We start from the raw sequence: 22,805 nt of genomic DNA, 5'->3' as shown, positions 1-22,805 counted from the left end.
TCACTTTGTGGGACAGTGCCCAAGTAACTGAGCCATACAGGTCAAGGCACAAAGAAGACTTTTTCTGTGAGCACCTCTGTGTGCAGTGACATAGCTTCAGAAGAGCATCTAAACATTTCAAACACAACTTGAGAGCACTCTTTGGCCCTAAGGGTTAGTATAATCTGCAGTAGTTTTCGTATGCTTATCTCACATTTCTTCTTCTAGTTACATACCTTTCATATCTTAAAGTTAATATAATATACCTTTCATATATTAATGTTAACACTAACTTGCTAGTTAGTGTTCATAAGGGTTCAGTTAATTGAGCATATCTATTCTCAGAGTAATTATTTTAATAGATGGCTGCTACCCTCATTAGTAGTCATTAATGCATCTGTTAGCCTTATATGTATTCTTTTATGCCTAGGGCAATTTTAAAAGTAGGCGTAGTACTTCTCCTCGGCCTAGTTTATTTAAAATTACTCATCAATTCATTATAATTACTCTATAGCACAATTATTCATTTAATGTCTTGATACATTTTTTTTGCCTGGCCACATTTTGAGAATAAATATAAATATTTTCCCTATATAATTATCCCTCCTCTAATTTCATCCTTAAGAGTGATATTGTTTTAACCAGAGATCATTTCTATGGGCAGAAGCATCTATTAACTAAAATTCCCTTTTCCTGCTACTAAACACAAAGCTAAATTAATTGAGGAAATTGTTCACTGCATCCAGACTGAAGTCAGAAAAAGCCATTGGTCCTTTATCCTGGTTCACTTGTCTCTTATTCATTCATTCATTCAATATAGTCTCTATCAAGAACTCACTGTGTACTAAGGTTAGCGTTCTGCTCCTATCCTTACCGGATTAAGGATGAAAATATTCTACCACTGCAGTAGACTGCTAAACTTGTAAAGATATTGAAGTAATAAGCACAGCTTTAATTGACAACTTAATGCTTTAGCCTGAAACTTGAAACTCTAAAGAAAGGAATTTCATGATGGGTATATGACTATATTAGAGTAGGTTCTGATCTGGCACCCTTCTAGAAAGGATGTTGCTCACAGGCTCTGCCCACTCTAGGCACCAGATTCCTGACGGCAGTGTTCAGTCTCAGCACCTGGTTTAGGCAGTTCTCCTTCTCTGCCTCTGAAAGAGAGACTCTAATAGTATACCTAAAGGTATATCGATAATCCCCTGTTTTCTGCGGGTGGTCCTTCCTCTTTTCCCTCTTCGTAATTTCTTTGTAATTTTATTACAATCCATGGTTTCTTTTTTCCTTTTTAAATATATTTTATTGATTATGCTATTACAATTGTCCTGATTTTCCCCCTTTGCCTTCCTCTGCGCAGCACCCCCCACTCCCTCATGTACCCCCACCATTATTCATGTCCATGGGTCATGCATGTAAGTTCTTTGGCTACTCCATTTCCTATACTGTACTTTACATCCCCCTGGCTGTTCTGTAATTACTTATTTGTACTTCTTAATCCTCTCATCTCTTCACCCACTCCCCCCACACCCCTGCCAGACCACTGATAGATACCCCTCTCCCAGGTAGTTGCTTCTGTGATCTCCTGCCAGTCCCCTCTGTTCTCACCATAAGGCTGCTAAAGTGTAGGTAGCTGACTTACTAAGTTGGGCGCCAAGTTAAGTGTAGTGGGTGGATAAGTTCTGTGGAGAAGAAGTACAATTTGAAGTCTTTTTATGGAACAGAGCCAGTATTTGACCCCAAGACTTTGACATCACAATGTGTGTGCTCTCACGCAGCCCCACTGCTCCCCTTGCTTAAAATGCATCAGAGACTCACCTTGGCCGGTGCAGCTCAGTCAGTTGGAGCTTCATCCCATAAAGGTTACGGGTTCTGTTCCTGGTCAGGGCACATACCTAGATTGAAGGTTCAATCACCAGTCAGGAAGCTTATGAGAGACAACCAAACAAAGTCTCTCTCTCTCTCTCTCTCTCTTTCTTTCTTTCTCTCTCTTGCCCCAACTCCTTCTTCTCTTTCTAAAAGCAGTGGGAAAAAAATGTCTTCCAGTGAGGATTAGAAAAAATGCATCAGAGGCTTTACATGGCTTTTGGAGTAAAATTCCTTCTGAGCTTCCATGCCTTTGGAAGCTCAGAGCTTCCTGTTATGCCTCTTCTCTTCCCGTCTACCTTTTACTTCAGCCAGATTAACCTTCTCCCATTTTCCAAAGGTGCCACATGGCTTTAGGCCTTCATGTGGTCACATATTGATTCCTTCGTCTGAAATACACTTTCCTCCCTTTATACAGCAAATTTCTAATTGTCTTTAAAAATTCAACTAATAAACCAACTCCCCCAGTAATTTGACCGAAGGCTCCAGGAGGTCAAGAATAGTGTGTGTTTTTAAACACCACAATCACCGTAGCATCCAAGCGAGGCAAGAGTGGGTGCACCAGCATGGGGTGAATTCATGGATTGTATTTATTGCGGCCCCTCCCTTGTTTTCCAGGTGCCATGTGTATCATCCTGCCATGTCAATTCTCCCGTCACTCTTTCCCCTTTTCTAGTAGATTGTCATCCCCTGTCAGTAGGCACCATGTTTGAACCAATTTTGTTCTGTCAGTGATAATACACTATAAAAGCATAAGAAATGTTGCATGAGTGAATGCTCTGTATATTGGTTACCCCTTATTAACAAGTGTAAGTGAAAATATTTTGGTAAAATACCAGGGGTGACCATGTTTAGGGACTGTCTGGGCCCTGATTTTTCTTTCTTCCTTTTCACATATTTCTTTTACTGAAAAGAATTTTCAAATGTCAGAAGAACCAGTGTATAAGATAATGTAGAGAAAAATAAGCCTCTTTCCTTTAATTAATTAAAAATAAGCAAAATGCAAAAAACACTACTTTTTTTATAACTGGTGCTACTAACATGTACAATCATCTACTGGAAATAGTATTATTTCCATAGTAATTAACTTAATCCACAGTCACTTGAAAAACTTAATGTATTTCAGGCATGTAATTACCCAAGGGGACTGTTTCCCTGTATCCTTCTAACCCTGAGGAATAGGAGGGAATACAATGTTTATTTTTACTGTGTCCTCCATTTTTCTCTTCTTTAGGAATGGAGGAAAGAGTTATTACCTTTCAGTGTAGCCTATTTTCATTTTGTATTTCCTTGGTATTTTCATTTGCCAGCCTGAAGACACATTTGTTCAGAATATTGGAACCTAAGAAAAAAGAATCCGGTTGATTTCTTTTCTGTTCCCTGAGTCTGTAACACATACAAGAGAATGAGAACTGTAGACAGCAGGGCAGAAACCAGCATTCTGCGCAGCCACACAGATCTCTGGTCCTGAGTGACAGAGCAGTGGGGGACACCTGGTCAAGTGTGGGCAGAGCAGATAGACAGACAAACCTAGCCAGGTTTTCCCTTGAAAGATTTGCTGGTCCATACTATATTATGAGTACTTTAAGAATAGAAATCCTGTCATATTCATGTTTTTTTAATCACCCATTGGCTTTGCCTATAATAGCAAAGCCAGAAATTTTTTTAAGGAGAAAATTTGCGTGTGATTGTTTTGTAATTTGTAATGTTCTTATAAATTAGGATAATGGGAATATGGTTGGGAGTATTTGTGTTTGTTTTATTTGAAGTTGAATAACCTTATTTTATGACTTTGCTAAAAGATGAAAGGCTCTATTTAGAATTTCCAATAGAGGTATCCCTTGCTTCTCAGAAGTTTGAATTATGCCACTTTGCTGTTACTAAAGAACTGCATTGGCACCTGTTTTCACTGGACAAAGAAATTTGAAGAGAATTTTCACTTTGCAAAAAGAAAAATGGAGGAAAGCAAAAATAGTGTTCAGCGTTTGTGCTAGAGCAGCCTTTAGAGAGGCAGTGTGGATCCTGAGCAGTGAGAGTGGTACTTCCAGAGCTTTAAACTGTGTCTCTGAGCATCTGGGTTTTATCTCAGTTAACTCTGTGCATCTGTTAGCAAGGTGTGTTCTAAGGTATCAGAAAGCCCTGAACTCTCATAAGGGTGTTACACTGAGGATAAAGCTGGATGTAATTAAGCATTTCAACCATGGTGAATGAAATAAAGACTTTGAGCATACTTTGAACTTTGGGTCTGGGAGTGCTCAAGATTTTTTCCACATAAATTTATAGTAATTACTTCTTTGCTTTATGCCATTTCAGCTTATGAGAGGTTTCATAGGAATGCTCTATGCTTGAATAGCACGGAAAACCTGTGTCCCGCATCAGACCAGTGTCATGCACCATTATTCTACAGTGTGTCCATTGCCACCACCAATAGAATGCTGCCAGTTATCTCCAGTTATCTCCTGTGGACAGTGACTTTTTGACAAAGACATTGATATATAACATATGCCTGTAAGCCATCAGTTAACAGATATTTACTGTGCTAAATATCAGGCACTGTGCTAGGCCCTGGTGTACAAATTTATCAGAGTTTCATTTATGGAGTTTTCATCCTAGTAAGATTGTGTTACAACAAAAGTCTTCTAATACTTTTTATTACTAAATCCACTGGAGGTAGTAGTCTCACAAACACCTTTGTTATAGTAAATTCTGCACTCTGCTGAGGCTAAATTACTTTCATTCCAGGAATCAAAAACATTGGAGAATTGGTTTCATTCAATTGTGACGAAAACTATCATAATGGTAATAAAACCTGTCCTTGACACAGAGGCTGTTTACTGTTTTAGGGGTACATGTTCCACACAAAGAGAGACCCCCCAGTGTTTGACGGAGGAAGAAGAAAGGGAGGCTCTGGAGTAAATTCACATTGATTGGTCACATGCTGTATATGAAGAACTATATATTACATACGTTAATATACAGTTTCTAATTTAAGATAAATCACTATGAAATAGGTATATGACTCCATTTAACAAATACAGTAATAATAATAACAATAGCTCTTTTTTTACTTTAGCATCTCCCATTGGCCACATATGTTAGGACTTTTCCTTTCATTAGCTCATTTAATCATCATAAAAACTCTGTGAAGCAGGTACTGTTAATCTCCCCCATTTTGCATATGAGGAAGCTGCGACTCATGGAATTAAAGTAGCAAACATAAAACCATGTAGCTGGTGTAGAGCAGGGTTGACACCGAAGTCCTCCAACACCAACACTTTCCCTCATATTCTATGTTGACTGGAGGCAGGTAGCCCTCTCCGCCTCCACCTGCCTCCACAGAACCTAAGAAAGATGCAGCTTTTTATCTTTGGGAGGGCTTTTTTACACAAGAAAGATTAGCCAGTTCTGGTGTCCTGCCACGTATGTGCAAGTCAGCTGTTCATGAAAACCGCTCTGTGGAGCCACTGCCACATCACGTTGGATCTCCTATGCTCCCTGCCCCTCGGCTGCAAAGTACAGGTCAGAGTTCGGACTCGGCAATTTTAATTCCCAGATCATTATTTTATTTTTCTGAAAGTCCTTCCTTTCCCTAGCCTTGCTCACAAAGCTAAAGCCCACATTGAATATCACTATTGTGGGTATACACTCCTGGCTATGGAGAGGTAGAAGCCCCTGAATTCTTTCCCCAGGATGTCTTGTCTTTGGAATTCATCTCCTTCCCAGGTTGCTAATCCCTTTGTGTGTTCACCTTTTTTTAAAGATTTTTATTTATATATCTTTAGAGGGGAAGGGAAGGAGACAGGGAGAGAAATATCAATGTATGGTTGCCTCTCATGCGTCCCCTGCTGGCCTGCAACCCAAGCATGTGCCCTGACTGAGAATCGAACCGTGACCCTTTGGTTTGCAGGCCCACGCTCAATCCACTAAGCTACACCAGCCAGGGCTATTCACCTTTTTTTAAGACAGAGGAGAAAACAGGTAGTTAAAATTGTCATTTCAGAGGTATATTTTAATAGATGTTGCTCCCAGCTGATATTTTGTTTTAGGTTTCATAAGCAAATATTTTGTATTGTGTATTTATATCCTAAGGCAATATTATCTCAAAGGGTTCAGTCTTACAAATTGAAAATAAACTATCTTGGATACTTGCCATTTTCCAAAATATCAGCAGAGGGGCAGGATCAGTGTTAATGAACAATAATATATCTGCAAAGTAGTAAGGGAAGAGAAAGGAAAGATGGGGAAAATATTCAAGAAGATGAACCTGGGAAAGGTCACAGAGCCTGTGTCCTAAGAAAAGGTTGGCAACAGTAGAATACAGGTAAGGCTTTGGCAGAGCTCGGTTGACTACCTAAAGGTGATCTTCCCAAGGAATGTCTGGGGTGATATGAGCCTCATTTGTCCCAGGGCTACTTTATGGCCCCATTTACCCTCATGGAAGGAAACATTCTTGGACCACAGGCCCCAGATTCTTCCTGACTGGTGTAGAACTCGAGGTACAGAGGTATAACTTCCCTGCTGTGATCATAGCTTCCTCCCATGCTTCTGTCTGCTCATTCTTTTGTTCTACCCCATGCTTGCACACTCGTCCTATGGCATGGTGACTGTGATGGCTGAGGGCCTGTGCCAAAAGGAACCTCAAAAGTCCGAAAACCAGATTCTGTAGGAAGATGCTATTCTAAAAGAGCTGTGACCCTACACACTAGTGTGCTTTGTGCTGTTTCAGATGTGGATGATCCCCTCACTCTGTCAGCTTCTGTTTACGCCTCAGTCTCCTACTGTCTGCCTTACCAAATCTTTCTTCTACTTTTTTGTGTTTGCCCTACCCACTTGGCATGTCTTCAGCTTTCAGCAAGATCATCTTCTGTTCCTCTCTGGCAAGTGTGACACCACTGTCTCCTCATCTCCCCACCCTTGCTTATACTCTTCCTCCTCTGACTTGTTCTTCAGCCTGAGAGGCCCTTTATTTTACGTCTTGACCTTCACATGCTTTCCCCATTTGCGCTCATCAGTTGTGGCCTGTATGTTCTGAGGATTTACCTCTCTGTCCGTCCTTTCCTATAACCTGCAAACCCTTCTTTCCAAGAACCTCCTTCATTTTCTGGGAATGCTACCAAATTGAGTGTGTCCACTTCACTTCCTCACTAATTCCAGCCATCCCAGCAAACTTGGCCCTCCTGCATTCCCTCTCATTGGATATTCAGCTCCCAAGTTGGATGGAAATCACTTCAGTGTTTCTCCTTTACCCATAGTCAGTTGGTCTTTTTGCCCTGCTGATTTTCTCTTACATATTTCTCTTACCAGGAGAAATTGTGCCGCCGCCTCCCCCCCCCCAACAGCAATTGCCTTTGTTAGCCATCATCAGTTTTGTCTGGATTTTATAACAGCCTTCTACTGACCTCTCTGCCTCCAAGTCTTAGTTCTACCAGGCATCCTTCATGTTGCCTCCAGAAAGACCTGAAAGAAAAGATGGAAAGCAGGATTTTATCAGAGGGAAAGAGGAAAAAATATTCAAGAAGATGAGCAGAGAGCCTGGGAAAGGTTACTGTGTCCTAAGAAAAGGTTTACAGCAGTAGAATACAAGTAAGGCTAGTTTTGGCAGGGCTGGGTTGGCTACCTCAAGGTAATTCAGAGGAATAGTTTTCCTAAATCCCAAATCTGATTATGCCACTCTTGGCAGTCAGGCATTTAAAAGTAGTGTGGTAGAGAAGGGGCATAGGGAGGTGGAGAAGAGTATGGGGAGGTAAGCGGTGATGAGAGGAGACTGGACTTGGGATGCTGAACACACAATACAGTGTATAGATGATGTTTTGTAGAATCATGCACCCAAAACCTGTATAATTTTGTTAACCAATATCACCTCAATAAATTGAATAAAAGAGGAAAAAATTAAAATAGCACAAAGGGTTACCATAGCGGAGTTTTTCTTTTAGAGGCATTGTCAAGCAAATTTGACTAAGTAGAATTGAGAAGAATAAATGCTGAATAAAGACCATTAAATATAAGACATAGTCTGGGACAGTGAATAACTATTGTGAATAACTATGTCCCAGACATTATTAAGTTTATATTTGAAATTTGTTCATTTGCTTGTAATTCACATATTCAAACATATTAGTTTTCTGCTGCTAGAAATACTAAGAATTGACCCTGAGTCAAAATTTGCATTTATATTTTATTGTTCTTCAAAGATCTCTATTCACTTTGCTACTCTGAATTAAATGAGTTATTTGTTTGTATAAGGACAGGGAAAAGAGCAAGTCAATTTGACTGAATAAAATATAGATTATTCTCTTATTCAAATTTGAATTTCGTATCTTATGGCTATATGAGTTTGAGTAATCAATAATGTCTTTTGACACACAAAAATCCTTTAATAAGATAAATTTCTTTTTTTAACATGAATATAGAATTACCCTAAAGAATTTGTCTGGAATGGCAGTAACTTCTCTTTAACACTATCATTTTGCTTTATTGTGATTAAATTAAATTTTCTTGACCTGGACTGGGAGCTTTACTATCTTTTAGTACTGTTGTTCCAAACTCTCAATTAATGAATAAGAAATTTTGGAACTCTATGCTTTCTCAAATCAACTGAAAACAATCTACATTTAATTTTATTCTTAACCTATTTTAATGTTTTTTTAACCAGTGAATCAGGATTATATATATTTTTAAGGGAGAAAATCAGGAAAATAAGGGTAGGAAAACCAAAATGAGACCTGTAATGAGATTAGCAAGCAAACTGAGTACTTAGAAGACAGGATCCTGGCCAGGTAGCTCAGTCGCTTAGTGTCATCATAACATGCCAAGGTCGTGGAACAACAAATTCCCATTCTGTCTCTTTCTCTCTCCCTCTCTCCCTCTCCCTCTCCCTCCCTCCCTCCCTCCCTCCCTCTCTCTCTCTCTCTCTCTCTCTCTCTCTCTTTCTTTCTCTTTCTCTCTCTCATTCTCTCATTGATGATTCTCTCCTCCCTCTCTCTCTCTAAAACCAATAAATAAAAATTTTTTAAAAGACAAGACATTTGGCAACCAGGAGAACAGCCTCGGGTCTGGCTCTGAGAGTCTTAGTAGTTTATGCAAAGAGAGGATATGATAAGTTATATGAGTCACAGTATCCATAATGTAAAAGCATCCAGCTGCTTAGAAGCACAACATGGTACTAAAACCCAAGAAAGTTCTTCTGTGGCTCTTTGTATGAAAGGCAATATTCTGGACATAAATAGAACCAGTCTCAAACTGCAATTCCTCCTGGATTCTCACAGTGTTGTCTCAGACAATAACAAGCCCAGGTGAATTAAGCAGTTTTGCAAGAGACCAACACTTCAGGTCCCTGGCATAACCCACAGACAGGATTTAGAGAATTCAGAGGAATAGTCAGAAATCTTGCCTTTTAGTCAGTCCTCCACAGATAGTACTTAATTTCACTCAAAATTTTGATACATTTAACCAGCAATACATGTAAAGTTTTATTCCCAGATAAGATCTAGCCTGAGTAGAAGGCAGAAGCTTCACCCTTAGGTGGTAACGCGGAAAGACTGACCCCTAAGGACCATGGATCCGCTCCAGTTTGAAGCCTTCCAGTTCTGTACCTTAGAGACTTTTGTAAAGGGGCTATTACGGCAAACTGTTTTAAACAAAATCACATTCAGATGAGACGTTCAAATAAATTGCTTTTGAAATGAACTCCTGTGTAACTAAATTGGCTTATTTTGTAGGGTTAGTTTGAGCTATGAGCCACTTTAACATATGCCAAAAATTAAGACTTTAGTTTCAGAAAATTTTATCTAAAGTTAATTTTCAAAATAATATTTTGAGCTCAGAGACATTATCTATTAAGACCTCTCTTTTTGTGTGTTAAAACCTTAGTATCTGTATGCTGGAAATTGGCTTTCCCTCTGTCCTCAGGGAGAAAGAAAAGTTGACTATACTTTATTGTTTTCAAGTAGACATTGTTTTGTTGACATAGTTGCCTTCAGAAAGGTGAAATTTAGTATTTACATAGTGATAATATTTTATACAAGCCAATGTATTTCATGTATAAGTAATATCAAAAGTACTGAGAACATTTTATATTACCAAATTTTTCTGTGACAATAAGTAAACACTTTTCTGATTAATCTACTTTGCAAACACTTAACACAACCAGACTATTTTTCTGTCTAAGATATTCAGAAGTAACTTACCTCTACACACTTAATGTTGTTGCAGGAGTAGAATTGTAATGATCATTTGTGTTCAAATGCCTTATATGCCTAACATAGCAAATGTTGAGATATAATATGTTAGTAATTGCTAATACATGTAAATTATTCCCAGAACTGTCTAATAATAATTTGCTATAATAACTATTAAATGAATACTGAAGAAAACATATAAACATGTAGTTAGTAAGTGAAAAATAAAAATATCTGAAATTGCTTGGTAGTTAAAAAAATCAGTGACTTAACTGCACTTATCAGGGGGAATCACTTCATAAACATTTAAATGTCTAATCACTGTACTGACCACCTGAAATTGCTATAGTATTCACTCTCAACTGTAATTTAAGAAATAATAAATTAATGACTGTCACTTTAGTCTATATAATTCTTCTAGCGAAATTAATTGAATTTTGACTTCCACCAAGATGGAGGCTTAGGTGGAAACACTGTCCCTTCCCCCACAACCATGTTTGAATACAACATAGGTTTGGAGAAACAAAGACACAATCAAAGGACAGAAAATTGAATTATACGGAAGTCCAACTACATCTAACCCTTCAACGGGGAAGGTAAGAGGGGCGGAGCCAGCAGCAAGCAGGGTCGGGCAGGACAGGTCCCCCGACCCAGGCTCAGAGGCAGCCCGGAACCAGTTGGGGTGCGGGGCAGACTGACCGCGGTCGCACATTCCTGCACAGTGAGACGGACCACGAAGGCCCAGGGGGCGGTGGCACACTCACGAGCAGTGGGCCCAGTGACAGTGACGGCAGCAGCCGTGGCACCAGTGAGAGCCGTGGCACCAGTGAGGGCCGTGGCAGCAGGCGGCAGACAGGGCGCCATAGTCCCTCTTTGACCCCACCCCCACATACAGCGTCACAACCCAGCGACATAGTTGCCCTGCGCTAGTGAACACCTAGGGCTCCGATCCTGCTACAGAACAGGCACGAACAGCCCAAAAGATGGCGCAAGAAGAACTCAAAGTCCCAGAGCCAATAACTCTCAGCAACCGACAAATTGCCAGCCTCTCAGAAGCACAATTCAAAACACTGTTTATCAGGATGCTCACAGAACTGGTAGATTATAGTCACAAATTAGAGAAACATAGTCACAAATTAGAGGAACATATGAAGGCTAAACTAATTGAAATGAAGGGAGATGTCCAGGAAACCAATAGTGATGGAAAGGAAACTGGGACTCAAATCAATGGAATGGACCAGAAGGAAGAACGAAACATCCAACCAGAAAGGAATGAAGACATGAGAATTCAAAAAAATGAGGAGAGGCTTAGGAACCTCCAGGACATCGTTAAACGTTCCAACATCCAGATTATAGGGGTACCAGAAGGGGGAAAGAAACAGCCATGAGTGGAAAACTTATTTGAACAAATAATAAAGGAGAACTTCCCCAGTCTGGCAAAGGAAATAGACTTCCAGGAAATCCAGGAAGCTCAGAGAGTCCCAAAGAAGTTGGACCCAAGAAGGAACACACCAAGGCACATCATAATTACATTAGCCAAGACCAAAATGAAGGAGAGAATCCTAGAAGCAGCAAGGGATAAGGGGACAGTCACCTACAAAGGAGTACCCATCAGACTGTCAGCGGATTTCTCAAAAGAGACCTTACAGGCAAGAAGGGGCTGGAAAGAAGTATTCCAAGTCATGAAATCCAAAGACCTACAGCCAAGATTGCTTTATCCAGCAAAACTTTCATTTAGAATGGAAGGACAGATAAAGTGCTTCTCAGATAAGGTCAAGTTCAAGGAGTTCATCATCACCAAGCCCTTATTATATGAAATGCTAAAGGGACTTATATAAGAAAAAGAAGATGAAAAATATGAACAGTGAAAGGACAGCAAACTCACAGTTATTAACAACCACACCTAAAACAAAAGCAAACCAAGAGGACAGCTAGATCAGGAGTGGAACCATAGAAATGAAGAACACATGGAGGGTTAGCAACAGGGGAGTGGGAGGAGGAGAAAGGGGGAGAAGGTACAGATAATAGCATAGATAGTAGGTAGAAAATAGATAGGGGGTAGGGCAAGAATAGTGGGGGAAATATAGAATCTAAAGAACTTGAGACACATGGTTATAAATTAAGGGGGGAGAATGGTGGGGGAGGGAATGTGTGGGGGGAGGGGAATGAAGGGGGTAATAGAACAACTGTAATGGTATAATCAATAAAATATATTTAAAAAAAGAAATTAATTGAATTTTTATTCCTATTGCAATAGAAATCTTACATTTGCCATTGGGTCACTGGTCATTATGGGAGTTTTTGTTCTCTTGTTTTCTAATGAAATAAAAAATTTCAGTTCAGCAGTAGTTACACAAGTATCTACTATGTTCAAAGTATATTATGGCCTGTGGGGAAGTAAAGATGATCAGGGGCCAGGTTCTTGTCTTGGAAAGATGAAGAACCTAGAAGACCTGTATGTAAATTCTAGCATGCAAGATAGTACGAAGGGGGATGAGCAGAAATGCTAGAAATAAAGTGCCATAGGAGCCTATAGGGTGGAAGGTGGCCTGGGGGTGGGGCCATCATGGAGTACTGGGGCACATGAGTTGCATATGTTCATTAGTGAGAACTAAATTTTGCTTATGAGATATAATACTGAAAGCACATCTTTAGTGTTAAAATTTTTTCTTTCTCCCCTAATCTAGCAATTAAATATTATCAGAGAATTCTATCCCATGTTGATATCCTTATATTAAAAAAAAGTAGTTGACCTTTATTATTTTTTCCTTCTATTCCCTGTGATCTTTCTTTATTCTTTTTCAAGTACCTTTAAGTATAAACTTAGATTGTTTATTTGAGCTTTTTCTTGCTTCTTAAGACAGGCTTGTAATGCTATGAATTTTCCTCCTACAACTGCTTTTCCTGTGTCCCACAGATTTTTGGGCAGTTGTGTTCTCATTCTCAATTGTCTCAAGGCATCTTTTGATTTCTTCCTTGATCTCATGGTTAACCAATTTGTTCTTTAATAACATCTTATTAGTTTCCATGTCTTTGTGTATGTTAAGTTCTCTTCTTGTGATTGAGTTAGTTTCATAGCATTATGGGCAAAGATGCCTGATATAATTTCAATCTTCTTAAATTTACTGAGACTTGTTTTGTGCCTAATATGTGGTCTATCCTAGAAAACATTTTATGTGCACTTGAAAATAGTGTATATTCTGTGCTTTAAAGTGAAATGCTCTGAAAATATCAATTAAACCCTTTTACTCTAGTGTGTCATTTAAGGCCAGTCTCTCCTTGTTGATTTTTAGTCTGAAAGAGCTACCTATTAAAGTTAATGGGGAGTTAAAATCCCCTACTATGACTGTATTTCTGTCAGTCTCTCCTTTTATTTTTATCAAGATTTGCTTTACCTATTTAGGTGCTCCTATATTGGGTGCATAAATGTTTACTATACACTTCTTGGGTTGTTCCCTTTATCATTATTTAGTGTTCTTGTTTGTCTCTTACTATTTGTAGTCTTGGATTTTTGCATTTTTAAGCATATTTTGTTGATTATGCTGTTACAATTATCTCAGATTTTTTCCCTTTGCTGCCATCTGCCCAGTACCTGCCCCCTGACCCCCGCTTCTCCAGCAATCCCCTCCTGTAGTTCATGTCCATGGGTCATGCATTTAAATTCTTTGTCTTCTTCCTTTCCTATACTTAACATCCCCCTATTTTGTTTCTACCAATTATGCTTCTTGATCCCTGCACCGTTTTCTCCCATCTCCCCCTTCCCACCTCCCAGCTGATAACCCTCCAAAAGATCCCTATGCCTATGATTCTGTTCCTGTTTGGTTGTTTGCTTAGTTTGTTTGTGTTTTTAGTTTTTAGATTCAGTTGTTGATAGTTGTGAGTTTGTTCTCATTTTACTGTTTATAGTTTTGATCTTCATTTTCTTAAATAAGTCCCTTTAACATTTCCTGTAATAAGGGCTTGATGATGATGAATTCCTTTAGCTTTAACTTATCTGGGAAGTATTTGCCCTCCCATTCTAAATGATGGCTTTGCTGGATAGAGTAATCTTGGTTGTAGGTCCTTGCTTTTCATCTCTTTCAATATGTCTAGCCAGTCCATTCTTGCCTGCAAAGTTTCTTTTGAGAAATTAGCTGATAGTCTTATGGGGAACTCCTTTGTAGGTAACTCTCTGCTTTTCTGTTGCTGCTGGGAAGATTTTCTCTTTATCTGTAACCTTTGGCATTTTAATGATGATGTGTCTTGGTCTGGTTCTCTTTAGGTCCAACTTTATTGGGACTCTGTGCTTCCTAGACTTGCATATCCATTTCCTTTGCCAAATTAGGGAAGTTTTTTTTCATTATTTTTTAAAAAGATTTCCAACTTCCTGCTCTTTCTCTTTTCCTTCTTGTACTTCTATGAGGCAAATGTTGAGCCTGCTGAAGTTGTCCCAGAGGCTGCTTATTCTACCCCTCTTTTTTTTTTTTAAATTCCTTTTTTTTTTCATGTTTTTCTGATTGGTTGTTTTGCTTTCTTATGTTCCAATTCCTTGATTTGATTTTTGGGTTCATCCACTCTACTGTTGTTTCCCTGTAAATTGTTCTTTATTTCAATTAATCTTTTGGGGTTTTTTCCCAATTTTAAAGCAGTTTCTGTTTATTAACTGACCAGATTACAAAAATGACCATGGTAGATACCTTAGTTCATCCTTCTAATAATCTTGTTGATCTGGTCCTCCCTGTTGCCAGCATCTCCACCTTCTACAAAATGGGTGGTCTTTTTCTTCATTCCACCTCACGGAGAAGATAATTTGAAGGGCCCAAGGAAGTTGTTTGCTTCTTTGAAGTGTTTTCCAACAGAATAGATCTCATGAATCAGATCCTTCATGCAGATGATGCCATATTTACCAAGAGATCAAGCAATCAATGTGTTATCTTTCAGGGCAATTCATTTTTTGTTGATTTTCCCATAACCACACTTGTAGATAATTCATTTGCTGACTTCAGGTTAGGGTATCCCCACGCAATATATGGTTCCATAATCCTCAGTATGTTAATCGAAGCCTTATTGAGTTAAAGAAGGTACCATTGAAGATCTGGCAAAGGCGAAGAAGCTGTAGCACCTTTTCAACCTTTGGCCTCACACCATTGATACCTCTGATCCTAATGACAAATGCCAATTTGGGTTCTGCAGGTACATAGAAGTTGCCAGCTTTTCTTGCCATTCTAGCCATTCGAATCTCAGTTCTGTATATCTGCTTATATTCCTTATGATAGTGCTTAGCTTTTTCTTAGATAAGCTTCCTTTTTGCCTTTTGGAGCATCTTTTGGCCAAACTTCTTTCTCAGGCGCTTGATTTTCTGCTCTGCAAAATTCCTTCACTTTTTCTTAAAGGTTTCTGGCACAGCAGGAACCTTCTTCTTCTTTTCTGCACCTTTCATGGTTCCAGCTGGAAAAAAGAGTGAATCCTTCTTTTCTGACTGGATCTTTTTTATGCTGTTGAGGTCCTCACCAAGTTCCTTCAGCATCCTTATAACCAGTGTTTTGAACTCTGCATATGATAGATTGTGTATTTCCATTTCGTTTAGTTCTTTTTCTCATGTTTTGATCTGTTCTTTCATTTGGGCCATGTTTCTTTGACTCATTATGGCAGTTTCCCTGGGTTTACTTCTATGTATTAGGTAGAGCTGCTGTGACTCTGTATCTTGGTAGTGTTGCCTAATGTACTAGGTGTCTTTACGGTCCAGTGGCACAGCCTCGCCTATCACCCAAGCCCAGAACTCAAGGTGTGCCCTTCTTGTGAGCTGAGGACACCTTTCTCTTGTAGTTGAGCCTTTGTAGCTATTGGCAGATCAACGAGAGGGGTTTCCCATGTAAGCCAGTCAGCTCCATGGATTTGCTGTGACCACTGACCACCAACATTCACCCTCCATGGAGGATCAGCTGTGTAGGGGCAGGGTCTTGATGCTCTGAAGTAGTCTGTAGCTGTCCACTGGGCGCTCTAGCCCTGATATTTCCTGGATGGTGCTGGCCAAGGTCAGCCCCCACTTGTGTTTTGCCCAGGGCCACCCTTTCTGAGCTATAAGGCAATCTGGAAGGCTGCTACTTGTGCTGGCCTTGGAAATTCCCAAGCAAAGCCAAGTGGTGAAACTAATCTGGCTGGTGTTAGTGCAGGGCCTAGAGCTCACTAAGGTTAGCTGTTGCCTGTTTGGGAGGATTTGGGGAGTTTGAAAGCAGGAGCCAAGACCAGTCATTCATATGGAAAAGCAGCTTGGGTAGGCCTGTAAATTGGGTGATGCAGTCTCTGGGGATCTTCAATACAGGTTAAACAATGTTACTCATGTTGATGGAGTCTCAGATATGGCCACAGCCTCCTGGCTCCATGGCTCTAAGTAGGAAGGGCTCAGAAAAGGGACAGTGGTCTCTGCTCCCCCCAATGCCAGACACTTCAGCCTCTCCCAGTATGCCAGCGGTGCCCTTTAAGCCTCTACCCTGGCTCTCAAGCTCAAAGAGAGTGACTCTGAGTAGATGAGTATGTGTATGGGTTCTTTAAGAGGAACTGCTTGGGGCTCCTGCAGTTACTTCCACCAATTCAATCCCCATTGGTTTTTGCAGCCAGAATTTGAGGGGACTTATCTTCCTCACACTGGAACACTGGGCTGGGGGACCTGGTGTGGAGCTGGGCCTGCTCAGTCCTGAAATATCCCTCCCGAATTTTTATCCACCACATGTGGGTGTGGGACCAGCCCGTTTACATCTGCACCCTTCCTACCAGTTTCACATTTGGTTTCTTAAATTCTCTCGTTGTCAAACTTCCATTCAACTTGATTTCTGATGGTTCTGAGTGATGGTTATTATATATTTTAGTTGTCATTTTGATTTGGTTGTGTGAGGAAGCGAGCCATGTCTACCTACACAGCCAGCTTCACAGAAGCTCCGGCCTTGGTTTTAAAGTCTGTTTTGTCATATATAAGTATTGTTACCTTACTCTTTTTTTCTTTCTATATGCATGAAATATCTTCTTCCAACCTTTTGCTTTTTGTGTATGTGTTACCCCATGTCTTTTGATTCAAGTATTTAATCCATTTATATTTAAAGTCATTATTGATAGATATGTATTTATTACCATTTATATTTAACTGTTTTCCTCTGTTGTTTTCTTTTTCTTCTTAAAGTAAGCCTTTTAACATCTGTTGCAAAGCTTGTTTGGTTTTCACAAACTCCTTTATGTCTTTTCTGTCTCGGAAGTTATTTATTTCTCTTTTATTTTCAAACAATAGCCTTGCTGAGTAAAGTGGCCTTGGTTGTAGGTTTTAGCTTTTTATCACCTTGAATATTTCAAACAAATCCCTTCTGGCCTGAAATGTTTCTGTTGAGAAATCAGATAGTCTAATGGGAGCTCCCTTGTAAATAACTAACTGCTTTTCACTTGCAGCTTTTAAGAATTTTCTTCTTGTCTTTAACTTTTGCCATTTTAATTAGGGTGTATCTGGGTGTGGGTCTCTTGGGTTCATCATATTTGGGACTCTCTGTGCTTCCTGGACTTGTATGTCTTTGTCCTTCATGCGGTTAGGGAGGTTTTCTATACCATGCTTACCCCCTTCTCCTCTGGTATCTCTATGATGGGAATGTTTTTACATGCATGTCTTCTGAAAAATTCCTAAACACTCCTCATTTTTTTAAATTCTTTTTCCTTTTTGCTGTTCCAGTTGGGTATTTTTTTCTATCTTGTCTTCCAAATTGCTGATTTGGTCTTCTACTTCATCCAATCTACTGTTTATTCCTCCAGTGTACTATTTATTTCAAATATTGCATTTTTTGTTTCTTTTTTAAAAGATTTTAGTTATTTTCAGAGAGAGGGAAAGGAAGGGAGAAAGAAAGGGAAAGAAACATCAGTGTGTGATTGCCTCTCGTGCAACCCCTACTGGGGACCTGACCTGCAACCAAGACATGTGCCCTGACTGGGGATCAAACTGGTGACCCTTTCCTTTTGCAGGTCAGCACTCAGTCCACTGAGCCACACCAGCCAGGGCTAAGTACTTTATTCCTGACTGGTACTTCTGTATGGTTTCTATGTCTTTTTTCATGCTGTTGAGCATCCTTATAATTATTAGTTTAAACTCTATACCTGTTAAATTGCTTGCCTTCAATTTATTTAGCTCTTTTTCTGGAGAATTCTCTTGTTCTTTCACTTGGGGCCTGTTTCTCAGTCTTCCCTTTTTTGGCTGCCTCTTTATGTTGGTTTCTATGTAGTAGGTAGATCTGCAATGACTCTGGTTCAGACCTATGTCAGACTACCTGTGACTGGCCTTGGGCAACCTGTTTGAAGCTACCAAGGATCTACAGCTTGTAGCTCCTTCTGCTGGGCCTGGGTGTGTGCAGGAGAAAACAAGCTGTGTACCAAAGCTGGCTTTTACCAGCATTTGGCCAGGGTGAGGATGAGCTCAAGTCAAAGCTTCCAGAGATTTGCCATTTGCAGCCTTTCTATTAGATTTAATCACTGAAAGTGCCTCCAGATTTAACCCTCAGCATTTGGGTTTAAGCTCCACAGGGTGGGGCTATTGCATTCCCTCAGGCTAAGGCAGCATGGAAGGGAGTACTCTGCCCCAGAATGGTGGTTTCTGCAGTATGGGGAATGACTGAGCACAGGGATCCTGGCAGCTAACACTTCACTTCTCTCCCCAGAGCTACCAACCTCAGACTCTCTTTATTTGGCTCTAATCTGCTCTGCTCTCCCTCTGCAGAAGCCCAGGGTAAGTGGCTGCAAACAAAATTTGGTGTGTTGGCCCTATAAGAGGTTCTCTGCATCTCTAGTCATCTCTCTCTAGCAGACAGAAAGCACACTGCTTTTCACAGTCGGATGTTTTTTTGGGTTCGTTTCCTGGTTTTGGTGCTCTAGGCTGGGGAGCCTGGCTTAGGGTTTAGACCCCACACTTTTCAGGTCTCAGCCACTGAAATATCTCTCCAGAACTTTAGCTGCTGTCTGTAGGAGTCCAGCCAACCCTCTTGTACCTCCGCACTTCCTACCAGTCTCATTGTGATTACCAGTCTCATTGTGATGATGTGGTTTCTGCCCTAAGTCCTTGGTTATAAGACTTCTCTCCATCTGGTGTTCAGTTGGTTTTTCAGGATGATTTTTTAATAATTTAGTTGTGATTTCATTTTGGTTCTGGGAAGAGGTTAATGTAGCTTCCACTTACTCCACTGCTATCTTGGATCTCTCCCTGTACCTGGTTTTTAGGCAAAAAGTAGGAGGGCAGAGAGCCCCTACTGCATCTATTTCTCAGTTGTCCTCAGTTCAAAATACCAAATGCCAAATAGGCATATTTGGGGGTAGTATATTCTGATCCCCTTTATTACCATGATCTGACTTTGGACTCGGCCTTGGGATCTGCATGGTAGGGGATCATTAGCAAAAGGGTATGGATAATACATTGAAGATCTATGTTACAACTAATGGAAGCTCATGTATCCAGTAACAATTAACACACGTCTTAGGCTATTGCTAGAGGGTTAAAGGGTTAAAAGTAAGTAAGAAGTTAATCTGTGCCTCATGGGTAGTAAATATGTGCATCAGTTAGTTCTTATGAGAGGTGGGTTTGAGTTTGGTTACAGTGCTCGGGAATTAGCCTTTAATGATGAGCAGGACTTACCTGTAGGAACTGTTGCCACCAGATGCGGGACCTGCACATTCAGCCTACCCCTTCTGAACAATGAAGGAGCTGCTTGAGTAGAAGACCAGCATTTCCCAAAATGTAAAGGGTGTTATTTGGAATGGACAGAGCTTCAGAATGAATTTAGGTGCCTAACTTTGTCTTCTCACATTTCAGGATTTCTTCACTACCAATATTCTTTGTAATTCTTCCCAAGGGCATGCTAGTATTTTCACATTACACATGCTGTTAAATGCTAGTCCCTGTGCCAAATTACATTTTCACCTGCTTTAAGCTATTGAAAGTACAGCTAAGCATTTAGAAGGTCCTCCACACATCTGCCCAATCACCCATTTTCTGCAGACCATGTTGATCATATACATGACACCTCCCTATTTGTAGGAAACATGGGTTTGCAAAAGAATGCAGTGAGGAGAGCTTCCTGACTAAACCTCAGTGGATACAACATGGGCTAAGAGGATGGAGCTTCTCTTTTGTGTTAATTCATTTTGGTAAATAAAGTTCATCACACTTGTGTGCCTTTTAATGCAAGGGGGACAATTATAAAATTTCAGTAGATTGTTAAAGAAAGTGGAATTCTTTTAACTTAGATCTGCCCTACACTAAAATGCTTGCTAAATACCTACTGTGAATGGGCCAGTTGTTGATTCAGGGAAGGGCTTTTTGGACAGTGGAACTACAAATAATCCTGAGGCCAAATACCTTTTGCTCTGAGCATTTATGTATATACAAAAATCCACCTTGGATTTAGGCCAAGTAATAAAAGTCTCGTGCAACTCAAAATGAAAGTGTGTTGCAGATTTCTGACTCCTGAAGTTTTTTTGCTAAAATATGTGGTGATGAGTAAAGTCCATTTGTATTTTACCATTTAGCTACTTGGTAGCTACACAGTAATTGTCATTGTCCAAAGAGCAGCAGTTGCTGAGACCATGGATTTAAGTGGTTAGAAGAATATCAAATTTCAAAGGAAAAAAAGGTAATGAGGTATAGTGAAGAATTTAATTAGCAATTCAGTGCATTTCACTTCTGTTAAGTATACTGATTTCTTGTCAATGAAATGATACTCAATTGCCTGTCTTTCCATGTCTTCTAACCAAGGTATGCTCTCGAAAGTGCCTTTGAGAATCCTCTCTGCCCAAGAGAATTTCCAAGAGCTAGGCTGTTCAGTCAAGGAGGCAGTTTTGGCACAGGAGCTCTTTGTAGTGACCACAGACATGGAAGATTACAGGGACAGCCCGTGGCCAGGCTCCTTCAGCTACAGTGTGCCTAAATGGGAGAGGTGTAGTGTGCTCACAGGTGAAGATTCCTGTTGCCAGTCCTATGGCAAAATGAGGAATGTTAGGTTTATATTATCACGCTTTATTTAAAGGCTGCATTTTTTATTTGACCCTACCACATATACATTTTTGTTGCTTTTGACAGATAAATGCAAACTGTTGTTCTAATATTAATTAGTCAGTATTAATATAGCAAATAGTATGGTAAACAGTAATGCAAATATTTGCACAATTTTCTTCGGCTTTAAAGTCTTCAGGTTATTTAAAATAAAATTAAATCTAAACAGCCTAATATTTAAATGATTCACAGAGATGTTATGGAAATAAGTTACGTAATGCATGGAAATATTTTGACCTATTTAGAAGAAAGATGCAATAACAAGTTATTTGTATTATAAATGGCCAAGCAAACAAACTTTTTAAAGGCAATACAGCACCAAGATCAGAACCATCCATTTATTATAGTGCCTGGTACTGCAAGCCCCATGTTGCTTATGACATCCCAGGAGATGCAAAGGTTAATTGCATTTTTAAATTCATACAATTTTTGACAAGACTTTAGAGATGCCTCTTCTCCATGAAAGGCAAAATTTAAGCTCTCCTAAGGGGTAAACGCCTACCAGATTTTGTCAGTAAATCCAAGGATGTGATTAATGTGTTCATTTGCATAAATTTACATGTTGGGTTCAGAATCCTTTAACTCCAAGTTAGCAAAGTTAAGTTAGCTAATGGGCTCCCTTTCTCTGGATGCAATCCAGTATTCAGGGATTGAGCAAATGAGTCCCAGCCTGTCCTTTGCTGTCCTTTCAATGCCAGGATACTCAGAGGAAGTGCTGCATTTTACTGTTAGTATTTTTTATATACTTTAACATTTCATATAATAAGGGCTTGGTAATGATGAACTCCTTTAACTTGACTATATCTGGGAAGCACTTTGTCTGCCCTTCCATTCTAAATAATAGCTTTGCCAAATTGAGTACTCTTGGATGTGGGTCCTTCTCTTTCATGACTTGGAACGTCTTCCAGCCCCTTCTTGCCTGCAAGGTTTCTTTGGAGAAATCAGCTGATAGTCTTATGGGCACTCCTTTATAGGTAACCGTCTCCTTTTCTCTTTCTGCTTTTAAGATTCTCTCTTTTCATCTTGGGTAATGAGATTATGATGTGCCTTGGTGTGTAATTCCTTGGGTCCAACTTCTTTGGGACTGTCTAAGCTTCCTGGACTTCCTGGAAATCTGTTTCCTTTGCCAGATTGGGGGAGTTCTTCACTATTTTTTCAATTGAAAATAAGTTTTCAATTTCTTGCGCCTCCTTTTCTCCTTCTGGCATCTCTGTGATTCAGATGCTGGAATGTTCGAAGTTGTCTCAGATATACCTAAGCCTATCCTCATATTTTTTTGAATTCTTGTTTCTTCATTCTTTTCTGGTTGAATGTTTATTTCTTCTGCTCTAAATTCTTTATTTGAGTCTCAGTTTCCCTCCAGTCACTGTTGGTTCCCTGTACATTTTTCTTTATTTCACTTTTCACAGCCTTCACCTTTTCCTCTATTTTGCGACCATACTCAGCCAATTCTGGAGCATCCTGATTACCACCAGTGTTTTGAACTGTGCATCTGATAGGTTGACTATCTCTTCATCGCTTAGTTGTATTGTTTCTGGGGCTTTGATCTGTTCTTTCATCTGGGCCTTTTTTTTTTTTTTTTTGTCTCAGCTCGCCTGTTAAGTAGTAAGAGGCAGAGCCTTAGGTATTCACCAGGGCAGGGCAACCCAGGTTGCTTCTGCAGCCTTTTTTATTTACTTCCTGGTTTATAGTTGTTTTGTAGGTGGGTGAGATTACTATATACCTAAAATACT

The 22,805-nt window shown here is 39.8% G+C and overlaps 1 protein-coding gene and 1 pseudogene across 1 annotated transcript in view; one reads left to right on the top strand and one right to left on the bottom strand.

Moving 5' to 3' along the window:
* LYRM4 (LYR motif containing 4) overlaps nt 1–22,805 on the top strand; it is a 178,591-nt gene that overhangs the window by 12,580 nt on the left and 143,206 nt on the right. The window lies entirely within an intron of this gene.
* On the bottom strand, nt 8,451–15,456 carry LOC118986416 (60S ribosomal protein L7-like; annotated as a pseudogene).

Source organism: Sturnira hondurensis, unplaced genomic scaffold (assembly GCF_014824575.4).
Source record: "Sturnira hondurensis isolate 20B ecotype Veracruz unplaced genomic scaffold, ASM1482457v3 Scaffold0004271, whole genome shotgun sequence".
NCBI classification, from domain to species: domain Eukaryota; kingdom Metazoa; phylum Chordata; class Mammalia; order Chiroptera; family Phyllostomidae; genus Sturnira; species Sturnira hondurensis.
Note: the sequence above shows the minus strand (reverse complement) of the source record. Positions and strands in the feature narration are given on the sequence as shown.